Source organism: Apis cerana, linkage group LG5, assembly GCF_029169275.1.
Source record: "Apis cerana isolate GH-2021 linkage group LG5, AcerK_1.0, whole genome shotgun sequence".
Taxonomy (NCBI): Eukaryota; Metazoa; Arthropoda; class Insecta; order Hymenoptera; family Apidae; genus Apis; species Apis cerana.
In genome coordinates, this window is record NC_083856.1 from 3,080,575 (window position 1) to 3,097,553 (window position 16,979).

Here is a 16,979-nt window from a genome sequence, read left to right on the forward strand (position 1 = left end):
GCGCTGTTGTCCGTCGTGCGTACACGCGTGCCCAAAATTCCGTGATACCGATCCGTTTCGGTGTACGCTACATTCTATGAATATCTTGTTACATAGATGTGTTTAGTCGAAGAATATGTGTATATAGAGGGAATAGTTGGAACGTAAAGTGATATTTTTGAACCGTTTGATTATTTTCGCGGAAAATTTTTGAAATTTTATAGGCTTTCTTTCCGATCAGCTAAGAGACTATATTGATTATATTTAAAGCTTACACGAGTTCATGTAAACTATCATAAAAATCTTTTAATAAGACACTTCTTGATACGCGTATAATAGTCTCTAATAGTTTAAGAATCTTATTATTAATTTTCTTCGATCGTTTCTTTTTTAAATAATCGAAAAACATATCAAGCTTTATGAACGACTTCTTTTTTTTTTTTGGGTAAAAATTAAGGGTAATAATAGACACATTCTGTCCGCTGACGGTTGACGTTTCGTCGGTTTGGAGGCAGCCGATGAAAATTGCTTACTTAATGGAAGCTCGGCTCTGCCTTTATGGTCTCCCTTCGTCCCGTTCAAAATGATTTAATGAATCATTAATGCAGAATCGATATTATAATAACCGTAGGTGATGGATGCTTTTCGTTTAATATAATTTCTTTCCGCATAATTATCCGCTCGGTTGTATCGATCGATCGCCTCGTCGAGATCAGAGATCGCCTTTTTTCCCCTTTGAACCAGGTCCACACACTCTCTTGAACAGGTCACTTCGAGGGAACTGTGATAATCGACAACTTTGTAACCAAAGATCCCGCTAATTATCTCGAATTTTTCCCGTCCCTTTGTGTATTTCTCTGAACCATGGGCCACACCCATAGACAGATCAGTGAGAAAGGTTGTAGTGGATGACGTGAATGGTAGGGGATGAAAATCGCCCCGAGATAGTGAGCTCATTTATACCAGGCTACGTGCTTGCGAAGTAAAACTGTTGAAAAATGATATCTGAATGCCCTCAGACTCGACCGTCTACCTTCCACCATAACGCTTACCGCGTTACCATAGCCATCACCATCGTCCATGTCCTCTTTCTCCCTCTCTCTCTCTCTTTCATCCGCTCGATTCTTCCATTTCAATCCTTTCGCTCTTTCTTCTTCTCTTTCACCTCTTTCGCGACCTGGCCTCATACCGCATATAGGAAATTCTATCCACGCGTCCTTCTCACCGCGGTACCAACTATTAAAATCTGGAATTCCATTTAACGGGCTATGACAAAGACCAAGGTATTTTAGCAGATGCGCTTGGACGGCATATTGAAATTGAACTTCAATTACGGCTAAACGTCGTTATTATGCGTTGCCCCATCCGATTGCTTCGCAATCGAAATTTTCTTACCAGAATCTCATCATCCCTGAATGATAATGGACAAGGTTTTTTTAAAATTCTGGAAAAATCTAGTCGATTTCTTGAAATTTCAATAGATCTCGTTAAAATTAAAAATTAGAAATTTTGTTTCAATTTGTCTTGTGATTTTTGTTAATTTGTACACATTTAAAGTTTTGTTAAATCGAATAGGAAATAAGTATGGTAGAATTATTTGCATAGCAGATTCTAAGTTTTAGATTTTCAGAACTTGCGTGTATTCCATTTTAATTTATTTTTACTTTACTTTCTTGGAAATAAAAAAAGATTGATCTCAGATTAAAAGATCGAAATGTGAATCTTGGAATTATCTTCGGAATTATTAATGCTCAAAGCAAATTAATTATATCAAAATTATTTACGATCAATCGATATATTATTTATAATATATTATTATAATTAGGAGGGTAAAATTTTTGTATATGGATCTAATCCATTAGTTTAATAATATTAGCAATTTAATAATAATAAAATAATTAAAAATAATATTTATAGAATTGCAAAATCGTTAAGAAGAAATATCAATAAATAAATAATTTACGGAGATTTCAGATTCCAGTATGATTTTTGATTCGTTACAGTAGTTAAAAACAAATTTCGTGTTAATGCATGTAAAGCAATTATTTCTCATTAAATTCATTATCCAGATTTACGCAAGAAATAATTCTATTTTCCGTAATTCATATCTCGTTTTGCGCTGTCATGCAACACACCTAACCCTTTACGACTCTCCAAAACGGATTCCTCTATGAATACCTTTGATGTCAAGTTCACCGCAGTATGATACTTTGTCCCGGCCTCATAAAAGATTAATGGATAACTTCCTCTTTGAATTATCTTTCGTTTGAACTGACACGAGTCCGACATACGAGTCCGAGAAATTATATCTCAACTTACAAATATTTCCCCGTGTCAACAGGTTAGATACCACCCCCCATCTCATTCATCTCTTAAAACGTCCAAAGTCGAGTATTAAAATATCGTGCACAAAAGTATCTGTACCAACTTGCAGCAACAACAATAATAATAACAATAAAAAAAAATTCTTTCAAACTCTATCGTCTATCCATTACCCTCCTTTGGAAACACTCCACAGCTTCCGATTTTTCTAGCACGCGGGGCTAGAGACAAGGAGCCCTCTCGAACGTAAGGCCAGTCGGACTGTCCGCAAAAAAAGAGGCGGACGAAGGTTAGATTAATGGTTGAGAAATGCAAATTGTCCGGTAACCCCCTAGAGCGGGCCAGTCGGCCCTCCGGTGGGTGGATGGCGGAGCGTCTCACCCGCTTACCAACCAGCAAAAACCCCTTAGAAATATATCGTAGGTCATTTCCCTTGCTAAACTCGGAGGAAAAAAAATTACCAGCGAACCCCGGTGCCGAGCGTGCTACATCCACCCGTACCCACCGAGCAACCCCCTCCTCCTCGTTGTTCAGGCCCCCATCCACCCACGTGTGCAACCACCCACCTGACCAGCCGCCCGCACACACATACATAGTCCAGAGGTTGTCCAGAAAGCAGAACCAACCGAGCACGCCACGGCTGCCTCCCGGCGCCTTTTTCGCGGCGTGGAACACGCGCCTCCGCGGAGTAGAAGCGTGGAATATATATATATATACATACATATATATATAAAATACATATACATATATACGTATATATACATATATATATGCAGGCCACGGAACAGAAAAATGGCCGCGAATTTGTTTTGCAAGAGGGGAGTCGGAGGGTTGAAGTGGGGGATGAAGAGGGCGGGTGCCAGGGATGAGGGTGAAGGCGACCAGGGCGAGCCGTCCACCGGGCGGAGGGGCGATGGGGGAGAAACGGGGAGGAGGGTGTGGGGAATCCGAGGGGAGGCGAGGAAGAGGCGCGTGTGTGCGGAATTCGTATCGCGCGTTGACCGAAGCCGGGTAATCGGCCATAGTTTATTTTTGCGGAGGGATTACGCGCGCTCGATTTATCGACTATATTCGATTGATTATACAAATCTCTCCGCTGCCGTCCTCCTTTCGCCCGCTCCATTTTTCCCACGTCGTCCCACGCGCCTGTCTTCGATCCCACCCGCTCGAGATGGTCAGGGTGTTGAGCGTTCGGGAATTTTGCTCTCCCGATTTGGGGGAGGGAGGCGGAGGGGGAATAGTTGTATTTTTGATACACCGCGCCGATGGATCGATGCGGTAACGATCGAGCGGCGATAAAATTCACGCGATGGGCGGTTAATGCGAGCAATTTAAATTCCGGAGCGATCAATTTGACGCGTTTTATTCGCTCGGGCCCGGGTGCGACCGCATCCGGATTATTCGCGGATCCGCGACGCGGGATCGTTTATACTTGTAGCAATTTATTTTGAGAATTAATTAATAGGCTTCCCCGATTTCCTTTCCGTGGCCGTTTCTGAATGTGGTATTCGATTTTAATTGGAAATCGACACGGCGGAGTATCACCGTGCATGGATATTTCGATGGATCGAGATCTTGGATTGGGGATTGTGAAGGGTGTCGTCGTTTTTTAATTTCTTTGTACGTATGTATATCGTATTAAAAAAATACATTCAGAATTAGTGATATTTTATGAGTACAATAGGCACTGTTTATTATCCATTGTAAATAACTATTTTCGATAACTTTATTATATTATTAAAATTAAGAATAATAATTAGAAACACTTTAATAATATATTTTTATAATAATAGATATAAATAATAAAAATTTCTTTCGTTTCGCGTAAAATGTTATTTTTCATTGTGTGACATGATAAAATGCACTGTCTCGTGTAATAAAAATTTTAAAAAAGTTACAAATAATATAATTAATTAATTGTTTGTTTTTCTTTAAAAAGCAGTTCTTTATAAATATTTTTTAGTGCCATTAAATATCCTCTTTGTATTATGAACTTAAAAATATACTTGAGCAAATATTTATATTCGCGTTAATCTTAAAATAATATTATTAATGATATATACTTATTTATATTTATACCGATAATCATCGAATCTCCGATTTGACGTTTCATTTGTATCTGACAAATAAGAAATAAACCAAACAAACTACACAATTGACAAAGTACAAAGTTTTATATTTAATAACATCGTTTATGAATTACAATTTTCAAAGTACAATTTAAATTATCGGTGACAAAATTTAAAAAATGCTTCAGAAAAAAGAAACGAAACGAGAAAAAAAATCATACAATTATTATAATCGAATGAATTGCTACGATTCCTTTCAATCTACTACACTGTCGCGTTCGAATACACGGATCGAGGTCTCTGTATCGGGCTCAGAGACCGCGAGACCGATTTTCCCCCGGCGTCAACCTGTGGCATTCTTTCGCAGGACCGTCGACACAAATTCATTCCTCTCGATAGTTCGTGTCGCATCAATCGCACATCGGTCGCTCGTATACACACGCTCGTCTTCTTTCTTTTACACTTGTACACGCGCTCCTCGGCCCCCCGCTCGCGCATGCACGCTGGCGGGCGGAAGCCACGCTTTCGTCCAATCAACAAAAGCCGACCACCACGTTCTACAGGCTTGCCCTGTTTCCCGCATAATAATGAAAAAAAAAAAAAAAAAAGGAAAGAAAAAAAAGAAAGACGCAGTATTTTGCAGTTACTGGACTTCTTAATCCCTGGTAATAATCGAGAAAATATTTCCTCGCCGCCGTGTTCTTCTTTTGTTCCTCTTCCGCGAAGGACCCCCCGCTGCCTCGCAACTGTTTACCAATTAGCCGTGTCGAGATTTTCATTTTAGACTTTTTTTTTTCTGAAACAACGTTGCTCGCTGCTTACATTATTATACCGTTCCCTTCCAGCAGTTTTATTCATTATTTTATCGTTGATCGAGACCGCTTCTCTTGTAGGGGTGGTTTTGCCAAGGGGTTTCTTGATTTTGATTAATAATTGTTAAATTTTTGTCGAAAAATTAAAATACATTGACCATAAAATGTAGTTTTTAAATGTTTCTTTTTTTTCTAGATATTTTTGGATCTCATTTTCGTACTTATAAAAGATTATCAGATGATATGAAATGTAATGTATTTAAATTTAATTAATTAACATTTAAATTTTATAATAAATACAATGGCGTGCAAGTTTTTGCAGAGGCAGTAGATAAAATATTTTGAGATAGTTGAAGATTTGAATAAATTTAAATTGATAGATATAAATTATTCCTTTTAAATAATTCTTTTTTGAATCGTGATCGAAATAACTTCCATATGATTCTATGCATTTTCTTTTTAACTTATTAAAATTTATTCTAAAATAGAGTTCTTAAATTTTCTTTATTTATTGATTTTAAAATAATTTAAATACAGAACATTTCTAATCTTTTTGTTGTCCCATTCTTATATGTGTTTCCAGTAATCTTTGTGATATTTTTTTTTATTATATTTGAATATTCCGATTATTAACTTAATGTAATGCGCAGAAAAGTTTTCTTTTAATGCTATAAAATTTAAGTATTAGCACTCTGATGAACAATACTTCGTACGATACAATTTATAAATTTTTGTAAAAATTATTATATATATGTGTTATCGATAATTTTCAACATGAACTTTTTAAATTGCCAAACATTTAAATTTCTATTCTTTAAATAAAATATCCAATTTGCAATTTGTTTAAACCAATAGAAAAATGATCTCGAATTTGTAACTTTCGAATCTACATCTTATACATTTTATCTCACCTAACTATAAATTATCTGTATATAGAAACAATACAAACATCATTCAAATCATCAACAAATCGTTCAGACAGTGAACACACGTGAAACAATTTCGAACGCAATTACAATATTTAATAAAGTCAAATATCGAACCGATGATAACGCATAGATAATTTTCACGATCAAAATGATTTTATACGCAAAGATAGATAGATCGTGCTAACTAACAAGCCCACCTCTTTCCTATTCCCTTTTTACTACGTAACGACGTAAGTTCCGATTAATCAAGAGCGAGATTAAGGGATCGGCGTTGAGCAATTAAGCGGGGAAAATTACATTTCTGCTTAATAGACCGAAGCAGCCCAGTATTTCGTAATTAACGCATTCCTTAATCCTGGCTAACTGCTAAATATTTCCACGTGGCCCCACGTTGTGTGCAGCTGGCGACACGCCACCTCGGTTCAGCGCTTGGAGACGATGCCTCCACGATGAAGGTTCTCCACACGCGCGCACTAAATCTCCGTCACGGTTTCTCGGCTAAGCGGTGGCTCGTTTAAAAAACGAGTCAACCTAAGGGAGGAGGGAAGGGAGGTTGGAAAAAGAAGATGGGCCAGAAGTGCGTGGGACAGAGGGAAAGGGGGAGTGGTCGAGTTGAAGAAGCGAAAGAGAGGGTCGGTCATGCGAGGGAACGAAGAAAAAAAGGTATCTATGAGGCACACTTATTTTCATTCCACCTCAGTCGTAGGAAAGGTGTCCTACGGGAGGACCAGCCAGCCTCATTTGTTACCCTTAATGTCCTGCAGCCTGCGCTGCTGTGCAGGCGCCGCCATCTCCATCCCTCGCTTCGGGGATCTTAGGGGGATACGTATATTACGTGCCGCTCGTAACCGCTCCTCTTCACGAATAATTCACGAATTATGGGGAATTCTATCGGCACGATGGCCGGCTGCCCGTGTGATTTATGGCGTGAAAGTCGTAATGGAAGAACGTATCGTTTCTTCCTCGTCCTGCTGGGGATGCCCTGTGGACGATGGAAATTATCGCGAACCCTCCTTTTCCTTTTCCTCCTTTTCTTCCGATCTTTTTTTTTTTCTTTTTTTTTCTTTTTTTCCCCACGGATCCTCTCCTCGCGGTCCTTACCGCTCCCCGCTATTATCGGGTATTCTGACGGTTTCAATCGGCACTGGATGGTGTGAGAGAGGATCGCTTGACCGTTGGAGAACGTATCCTTCTTTTTCCGCTCCTCTTGCCTTCTTCGTTTTTCAAACTACATTTGCTATGCGGGTTTCTCGTTTTCTGCTCGATTTTCTCGCGGTTGTTGGAGCGATTGTTTCGATCGGATTTCTTTCTTCGATTTTTCTATCGATGAAAGTAAGTAAATAATCAATGAAATGTATTTTTGTTCCACGTTTATCAATAATTTATTCAATTCAATTCGATATATTTAAAATTTTTTTTATTTTTTTATCCATTTGATGATGTTCCAAAAATTATCAATTTTTAAGGTTCGTTTAGTATATATATATATATATTCAAATCGTCGATCTCGAAACCAGCAAAAGTATAAATTCTTCAGTTTTTAAGAGAACCATTTACAGCACGGATAGTAAAAATTCCAATCAATTTAGCGGCCAGTTTTTTTTTTAGAAAGAATAGAGCAGTTTAAAAGTCAGTAACCCTCAAAGTGGCTCAGAACTTTGATCGCGAATAGGAGAGCGAGTAAAATATTCAGAGCCGATCGAAACATCTAATTAGCAAGCGTCGAGAAACTTCCTGCCCGAACTTTCCGCCCGTTTTAAATTCAGCCTCCAGATTTCTCATTAACTCCTTTTCAATTTTATCTTCTTACTTCTCTAATGAATCGTCGGAATCGCTCGAAACGAACCAATTCAAACACCCTTTCCCCCAGACTTTCGATCCATTAATTTAGCACCTTGTGCAAAAAGCAATCTCGATCGAAGATCAATATATATATATATACTTATATATGTATTCATATATATATACCACTTTCAGGGGCGATTAAGCCAGATCAAGGCATATATCCACGCGTTACATGTACATACACGTCCATTAGCAAGGGATTCGTTTCGATGGGAACCTTCGGTCGCCATTCTTGCTCCAAATTCACCCTTCGTGCCTCTCATTGGCTCCCATCAGCCTCTCTGGATAGAGCCTCTCGAGCCCCTGAAGACTATAACTCGATCAATACGTTCTTGTCCACGATCCTCTCTCCCTCCCTTTTGACACCACTGACTGCTTTCCCTTCTTCCTCTCCCCCTGTTGGCGCGGTCACCGGCCAGAGAATGGTGATATTTTGTAATCGTCGAAACAGAGGAAGGGTTCCTTCCTCGAGGAAATTGTCTATGGGGTAATTAACGATTACCAATCAATGGGTTCCACGTTCAGAAGTGCGGAAAAGGATGGCTCGCTACCGTTTTCATTGTGGCGGAAAAGAAAGAACGGATGGCGTGTGGTCGTTCTCTAATATGAATGCCCTGTCAATAGCAGCAGCTCCTTGCCAAGAACGTGCCGCTTGCTAATATACCCGCTTCAAGAGAATATTTACGAGATTGGGAAGAAAAAAAAAGGGATAAAAATATATCATGGCCGTTCCCCCTCTTCGAAAGTTTCTTCTGGTCCTCATAGGAGCGCTGGCTTCGCGTGGATCGTCCGCCATGTTGATCCATCGTAATTTCCTTCCGTTTTATCCTTCCTTGGTAATCCTTGGTAATCAAAAGATATTCATTTCTTTATTTTTCTTTGAAAAGGTTGATGATCTTCTTTTTGTTCCGATATTCCTGTTTTTTTGATTATTTAGAATTGTTCTTTCGCTAGGAATCTGAAAAAAAAAGAGGAAAAGTCAGTACGAGTACTGGTACCATTGAAATGATTAAATCAATTGATTTTAGATTTTTTGAAATTTGTTAAAAATATTGTTTTTTGTTTAAAGATTTAATTATTTTTATATTAATTACGTATGGTACATTTGGCAAGTTTAAAATTGATATTGTTCATGTATGTTTAATTTAAGATTTAAAAAGAATGTTATGTAATGAAATTGTATATTAACAAAATAATATGACAGGTATATATATTAGAATAATTTTTTGTATGATTAGTATGATATGACTGTAAATAATTTCGTGATTTAGATGATTCTAAATCTAATCTATGATTCTGGTTTCTTTGATTTAGCGAAATATTAATTTTAGAGCTGATATTAGAGTATTTAATTAAGGCATTTTATTAACAAGACAAAAATTTAAAAAAATTAGTAGGTACCTGTAATAAATTAATGCCTTCTCTTCTCATAAAATCGTTTCATTTATACAACAAAAGACGTGATGCTTATTATTTTTACTTATATAGTAATAGTTATATATCTATCTTTGGTTTCACGCGTGTATTCGTTTTTATTTCGATGAGCAATCCATAACTCCAATTTCGTGCCATTCTCGCTTCAAGTAAATTTGTCAATAATATATCGGCAAAATGGATATAAAAATTGTTTGCAAGCGTTTCTTCGCCTGGAATATCACGTTACGTTTAAAACTGAAAAATTTTCTCGAAAATTTTGTTGAATAAATTTTTACGCTCAAACTACTCGCGATGATGTAATTAAAAAAGAAAAAAAAAATTAATCGAACAGTTTCGGTGCGTGTTCTCGCTAAAAAGAAAAAAGAAAAAAGAGAAAAAGAGGGTAATGCTTTGCAATTAAAGCGTCAGAGACGCTGGGAAACAGTTGATACATCCACTGTGCCGTTTCAGAACACCCTGTATAACACGCTTCACCAGCGCCGTTTGCACAAGGGGTAGTTAAGGTATTAAAATTTCAAATTTTCTCAAATGAGAAACAACAGAAAAAAGCGTTTCGAATTCCGCTCTTCCTTCTATTAATTTTCATTTGCGACAATTTGCACGACAGACGGCGTGGATCGATTCTTTAATCTTTCCAATGGGAAATTCCTCTTCTCCTTATAATCCATTATAAAATCATGTTGAGAGAATCGTGCTTCTCGTGCAACCTCGAAAGTTAATATTTACCTGTATAAACAAATTAATCATTATTGCATTATGAACGTTTCGAAACGAAACAACAACGGAATACATACTTTACCTGAATCAGTGGAAATTAAGAAATCAAAATCGATAAACCGTTCCCAACAACAGTGTGACAAGAAACAAAATATTTATATCACGATTAAAAAGACGTGACGAGAGACAAATTTTCAGAAATGGATCATATTCTCCTGGAATGTGATAAAAGAAAAAAAAGGGGAGGAGGAAAAAAAAAAGAAGTAAACAGGGAAGGCATCAATATTGGCAAGATCCTGACGGTATATTGGCGCTAAAGACAAATACATTCTCGGCTGATAATGCCCGGGTCCGTATTTTACGACGGATATTAAGATTCTAATCGTTTTTAAAGTCCACCGGCGAACGTGACCTTTTACCATATTTTTTCCATTTCCTACACATAAATTACAGGTATTTCCCCGGCAGCGGGGAACTCCCTTCGATTTACCCATTAAAAAACACGGGGGAAAAAAGGAAGGCGGGGAGGGGGGAGGAAAAAAAAGAAAAAAGATGAAAAAAGAAAGGAAAGAAAAGGGGGAAGCGGAGGAAGGAGGGAAAAAAGAAGGAGAAACGCGGGTGGAAGGGAAAAGGAGGGAAATAGAAGGAGAGAACGATTCGCATTGTCGAAGCTTCGTTTCCCGAAAGCCACTGGGCGTTCCTTTTTTTCATGTAAATTTTACTGCGCAGCGGAAGGAGGCCTAATTTTTTTCGCAAGGGCGGTTCCCGCCGCCATTTTGTGCGGCTGGAAGGGTCGGCCGGGAGCCCCTGAATTTACTCTAATTACTTTCCCGGGATATTACGGCCTCTGCAAAAATGTTATTGATAACAACGGCTTGTCGAGGCTGAATTATACTTTTCCCTCCCTCTCATCCCTTCTTGTAAGGCCTACCATCGTTTCCGGATTATCCTTAAATCAGTTATTTATTCCTGATTTCACAGAAATTAGATAAATTAAAAGTCTCTTTGGTAAGTGGCGGCTAACGAGACAATTTTACTCGTGGACCGTTCATTCGTTGTTTAAATTTCTGTTCAATTATTTGATTCATCGTGTTGCGATGTATGATTATTCTTTTTTAGCGATCGATATTTCTTTTCTTTTCTTTTTTTTTATCTGGGATAGATAGATTTTTAGACGGTTAGGATGATAATGATCTCGGAGGAAATTTTCTCTCGGAGGATCGGACATTGTTCGGAGACTTTTGTTTTAGATTCTTTGTAGAAATTTTATCATAGTTTCGACCGATGTCCATTGAAGATTTATTTATTCAAAATGACGCGGAAGGACAAAGGGTGCATTCGCGTTTTGTGTGCACAGGCGTGCAAGCAATATGCTAAATTCGCCGTGTGATTATTGTTAATAATAAACATACTGTTTGTTCGAGTATTGTGGTGAAAAAAAAAGCGATTCATATTTTTGGCCGATTGGAAAATTTGTTATGCTATATAGGAACGTTGTATAGATTATGAAAAAACATGTAAAAATCTTCTTTTTGTAAATTACCAATGAGAGATCGATATATGATTAATTTCTTTAATTTATTTCGAATTTTTGTAATAGATTAGTTTTGCGAATTTTTCGAGCTAATTCCTGAGAATATTATTTATTATGTTTATGAAATATTTGATGTTTATTTAAATAGTAAATAAATCTTTCATTTTTTGTTATTTCTCTAGATTAAATACATATTGCTTTGTATTTTTTATATCTACAGATCGAATTATTTTATATATTTTTTTAAAGGATCAAATTCTTTAAAGAAATAAGAATTGGTAAGTAATTAATAATCATACTGACCTTATATTATATATTTTTTGACAAATGAGCGCAATAATATTGAATTGAACGCTGGAAAAACGCGTGCCGTCGGATCGACGCCATTGATGCACATTTCCGTTCTTATTCTTTCCAAGATATCTCATAAAGTTGAATCTTATTTTAAATTTGCATAAAATTATATCGAAAAAAGTAAGATAAAATATACATTCGAATAAAAAATAATTATTTCTTCGGTCCTTTTGAATCGTCATGGCGATAATCCCTTCCTAAATAATCCTTTCCTAAAAGATATTCTTACATAGATCATATACAGCATATATACACAGCTTTTCCACGTGAAAATCGATCCAACATTCCTCCATATTCATAATCTAAAAATACAATTATTTCCCCAACAGGAATATTTTTGAACCTATCGAATAAAGTTCTCCATTCCAACGCAGAAACATCAAATTTCTTCACGCTACAATGAAGTCAAAAAAAAAAACAGAAAAAAAACAAAAAAAAATTTTACATATAAAATTTCGTATCGTTTTCCATTTTATCAACGATATATGAATGTTCATAAACTTTTATTTATTTCTTTATGTTTTTTTTTTTTTTGCCATAACAAGAAGTGTGTTCCACTTTCGCGTAACTTTTCGATTTTTTGTGTTTCAATCGGACTTCATGAACCCTTCTCCCGATGCGAGGTACGAGTTAAAAAAAAACCAAACAAAACAAAAAGAGGAGAAAAAAAAATAAAAAAAGAAAAAAAGAAAAAATAAAAGAAAAAAAAACACAGAGGAGGAAAAAACAGAAAAATCCCCGCGATATTTTATCGGCAGATTAATACACACGCGATCTCAAAGCCAGTGCATCGCGTTTATCCCGGGGAAGTTATTGGTCGTGCAATCCATTGACCGGCTGTTCGCGAGAATTCAAGGTCCCTTCTGCTAGGATTTCGCAGGTCTAGTAGAAATTGCCAGGAACTGGATATATCTTCATTAGGCCATCGATTGGTACATTAATATCGTCACACGTGCACCGATCTGATTCAATTCAGCTCTATTTGCCCGTGACTACGGTTCTCCGATCGATTTCCATCGAGCAATCGTGTTTCGAATCCTTTTGCCTCGATCAACAGATTCTCAGACAGGTTATTTTTCTTTTCCTCGAATATTGTTTCGTCATTTGTTCTCTCAGTGTCGTTAATTGCGTACATTTGAGACGTATTTGAGATTGGTTTTTGATTCTTTATTGTTGTAAATGACGACTGTGAGTGGTAAATTATTTCTATTCTTTATTCTTTCCTTGCTCTCCTTTGGTGCTTGAAATATATGTTATTTGAAATTGTGTAAGATGAAATTTAGATTATTTAATTGTACCAGTAATTGAAAATTATATTTAAGTATTTAAAGTTTTATCTTATGTGATGATTTTTCTTGTTCGGGTTTATTCATATTGTTGCTGTATTTTTATTTTTTAAGAAGTTTACTGTTATTATTAGATGTAATAAATTGAATTTTTAGATATTGCGTTTATGTTTTAATTATAAGTAATAAAATATAATATTTGAAATTATAATTTTCAATTTTTTATGATCTTATACTTTATTATATAATAATAATTGTAAATTTTTTTATTCGATTTAATTTGTCAAGATTAATGAACTTATATCAGTGTTTTTTTTTTGAAAATTGATTTATCATTGAATTGTAAGAAATTTTAATAATTTGTAAAATATATGATATAATGGAAAAATGTATCTGTATGAAAATGATCCATGTATAAATGTTTTTTATACCGAATAAGAGACATTAAATCTGTTAATGATTTTTACTAATGCGATTTGTTGGTCTTTTGAAGCAATTTCCAAATGAACTCATTGTTTTCCTTACGACCGAGTTTTCCTTATCGTGTGTGTCGTATTCATGCACCAGGGTTGTATAATTCTGGAATTCATTAAAATGCAACAGCCACGTACGACATAGCGGAAAATACTACATCCTCTGATTCGTTTAACATAATAGTTTTAAAAAACTCATACCAATGGGTGACGAAGAATTCTTAATTAAATTTCATTGTTAATTCTTTTGCTTTTTAGTAACGAAATATTGAAATATTAATATATAAATATTGAAATATTATAACAAGTACAAACTAACTTAATTTCAAAAGTAGAAACTTTTCGATGTTCAAGAGCGATTTATTATTAGATTATTAGAACTACGAAAGTAATAGAAAAACGATTATTTTATTAAATCGTTTTGAATGAAAATTTATCTTCTTAACTGATTTTTAAACGAGAAATATTTGAAATACTTGTTTTAATTAATTTTTATTTCGAATAAAAATTATTCGAACGATAATTTATGCCAATAATTCTAATTTCAATTCATCAATTCACAAAATGATCAATTTTTTGAACAATTTTCATATTTCTTGTTTGCCAAAAATATTATTTTCACGAATTATGTTTAACATAATAATTTTATCACTTATCTTTAAAATATAAAGTATTTTGTGAAAAAAATTACTATTTCTAAAATTTTTTTCCCTTTTTTTCAGAATATTCAAGAATTCTTCGAAGAAAAATCGTAATAAAAGATTTACGAGAATTTTATACATGCCAGGAAGACTCGTTTATAAATATAAAGTATAAATTTTTTTGTATTATTTCTAACCAATTTATAGCTTCGTTGATAGATACATGTTAACGCTGTATGCGAGGGAGAACAAATGAAATCGGCTTGTTACTTGTAACTGCGATATTCTGATCATACGTATCGAATAAACGCCAGAGGCTGCGGGTAGTTCAAGCTAATTCGAAAATAGCAATCGTTCGTAAAAGGAAATTATTCATCGAACGTATTTCGTGTCGACGGAAGAAAAATGAAAAAAAAAGAAGAAGAAGAAGGAAAAAAAAAAAGAAAGAACGAAAAAAAGAAGAGGAAAAAAAGAAAAAAAATAGGATAATTGTCGAAAGGAATCGATACTGGCTCTCGCGCCTTTCGTCCTTTCTCCAATTAATATTTCAATAATGATTATTACTCGTTGTATTTGATTAAAAAAGAGAGGAAAAAAAGAGATCGAAGAAGAAATAATAGCATTTGTACGCAAGCATTTCACGTGCCGATATTCTTTAAATAAATCGATGCACTTTATTGGTCTTTTATAATGTTGTTAAATTGTTTTTTTTTCTTTCCCTTAACGATCACTTTATAATTGATCTAATACTGAATCCCTTTTGTTTTCAGTAACCGCATACGGTTTTCGAGCAATGAATGAAACGTAGTGGTTTGTGGACGTTTCCTTGTCCCCCTTTTTTTTCCCATTCTCTTTTCCTTTTTTTTCTTTTTTATCCCTCTCTCTCTCTCTCTTTCTCTCTCTCTCTTTTTTTTTAATTCGGTCAATGTACCAGGAATTCGAGGACACAAAACGTCTGACACCAAAAGATCGAAAAAAAAGTTTTCCGATCGATCGGTCCGTGTGTGTCGACACGTGTCACGTATGTAACGGGTTGAGTTAATCCGAGCCATTGTTCGTAACCAGAGTTCTCCAATCATACGGCGTAGAACTTGCTCGTAACGGTGCATCGCGAAACGTTGAGTTAATTCACTGGCGATCATGATCAAAGTTGACCCAAAAATTTGACGAATTTTCATTTTTTTTCTTCTTTTTTCTTTTTTTTTTTTTTTTTGTATGAAAAATTATGATCAATTCTACAAATTTGATGAATCCATACTGTTATTTATCTATTTATTCATGAACGGAAAGGCGAGAAGTATCGATGTCTATTTTGAACGATAAGAAGAAAATATTTAGAAGCCGATGATTTTGATATTTCAAAAAAATTTTTACAAGCTATTTAATCGTGAAATATTTCATATCCATTTTGTTCCACTACAATTTTTTATTTATCATTTTTGCTATTATATAATTTTCACTCAATATAAAATAATTAGAATCCAAACGAAAGTCTTATTAATTGATTTTTTAAATTTATATTTCCGTCCAATCCAAAAAATATCCACATCCGAAATTAGATTATAATAATTTCACCCTCGCCGTTCGGAGAAAACAAATTTATCATCGTGAAAATAAAATCGGAAAAGTCTTCGACTTTCGCACAGGCGGCGAAATGGTCACAAGGGTCACCAAGAAATTGAACGGAAATCCTGTCCACGATCGATTCGCGCCTCAGCATTTTTGAAGATGACGAAAGAAAGCGAAAGGAGCGCGGCGGTGATCGATGAAAAAAGGGGGAAAATAAAGCGAGAAAGCGGAGGGAGAATGTAGAGCGAAGAAAAACCATTTAAAACCGAGAGGAGGAAGTAGAAGGGGGCGTGCAATAATCGGTTTATACTCGAGGAGACCGCGTATTGTTCGCGGGGAGTATTCATATTGGCGGAAGTACCGGAACCGTTTATACTGCATCGGCGGATAATACACATTATCCCTCCCGTTGTAATCATACGATCGGTTGGCTATCTGAGCCAGGGTTGTCACGAACATCGGTCCTTTGTTCACGGAGATTCGATTCCTCCGAGGAGAAATAGGCGGACGCCTGTTTACGAAACGGTGCGTCACCGGTTGGGTGTCGATCTTGAAAAGCAGAAAGCGGAATATTCTCGTTAAATCTCGTCCAATTATTTAGAACAAAGCGTGGCAAGGATTCAATCTACGTAGCACTCTTTCACCCCTGTACGTTATGTGTGTGATTTTGTTCTACCTCTCTTCTTTTTTCTTTGTTCTCTCTCTCTCTCTGTCTCTCTACCTTTTATTAAAACCGTATCAACCACTTTTGAATCGTTCGTTTCTCTGGCCTTGTACGACTTCGAGGACTCAAGCCGTCCACACACACTGCGCTCGCGAACTTTTCGCGAAGGGGAGCTCCGGTTTGTCGAAAAATCGACGATCTCGAATGGGGGACGATAGGATCGAGCCTAAGGCTGTGTTACAGATTCGACGGCGAATGGCAATTTGTAGTCGTTTTTCGAATGCGTGTGCTGACCCCGAAGCGAATCGAGAATTCGTTCTGGCCAACGGGGTTCCGAATAAGTGGGCC

General features: G+C 36.0%; 1 long non-coding RNA gene across 1 annotated transcript; it reads right to left on the reverse strand.

Moving 5' to 3' along the window:
• Nucleotides 1–4,456: 4,456 nt before the first annotated feature.
• LOC114577979 (uncharacterized) lies at nt 4,457–14,232 on the reverse strand. The gene is made up of 3 exons (XR_003698509.2): nt 10,193–14,232; nt 9,358–10,119; nt 4,457–8,914 (listed from the first exon to the last, which is right to left on the reverse strand). It is a non-coding gene; the product is annotated as an uncharacterized LOC114577979 (long non-coding RNA).
• Nucleotides 14,233–16,979: the final 2,747 nt, after the last annotated feature.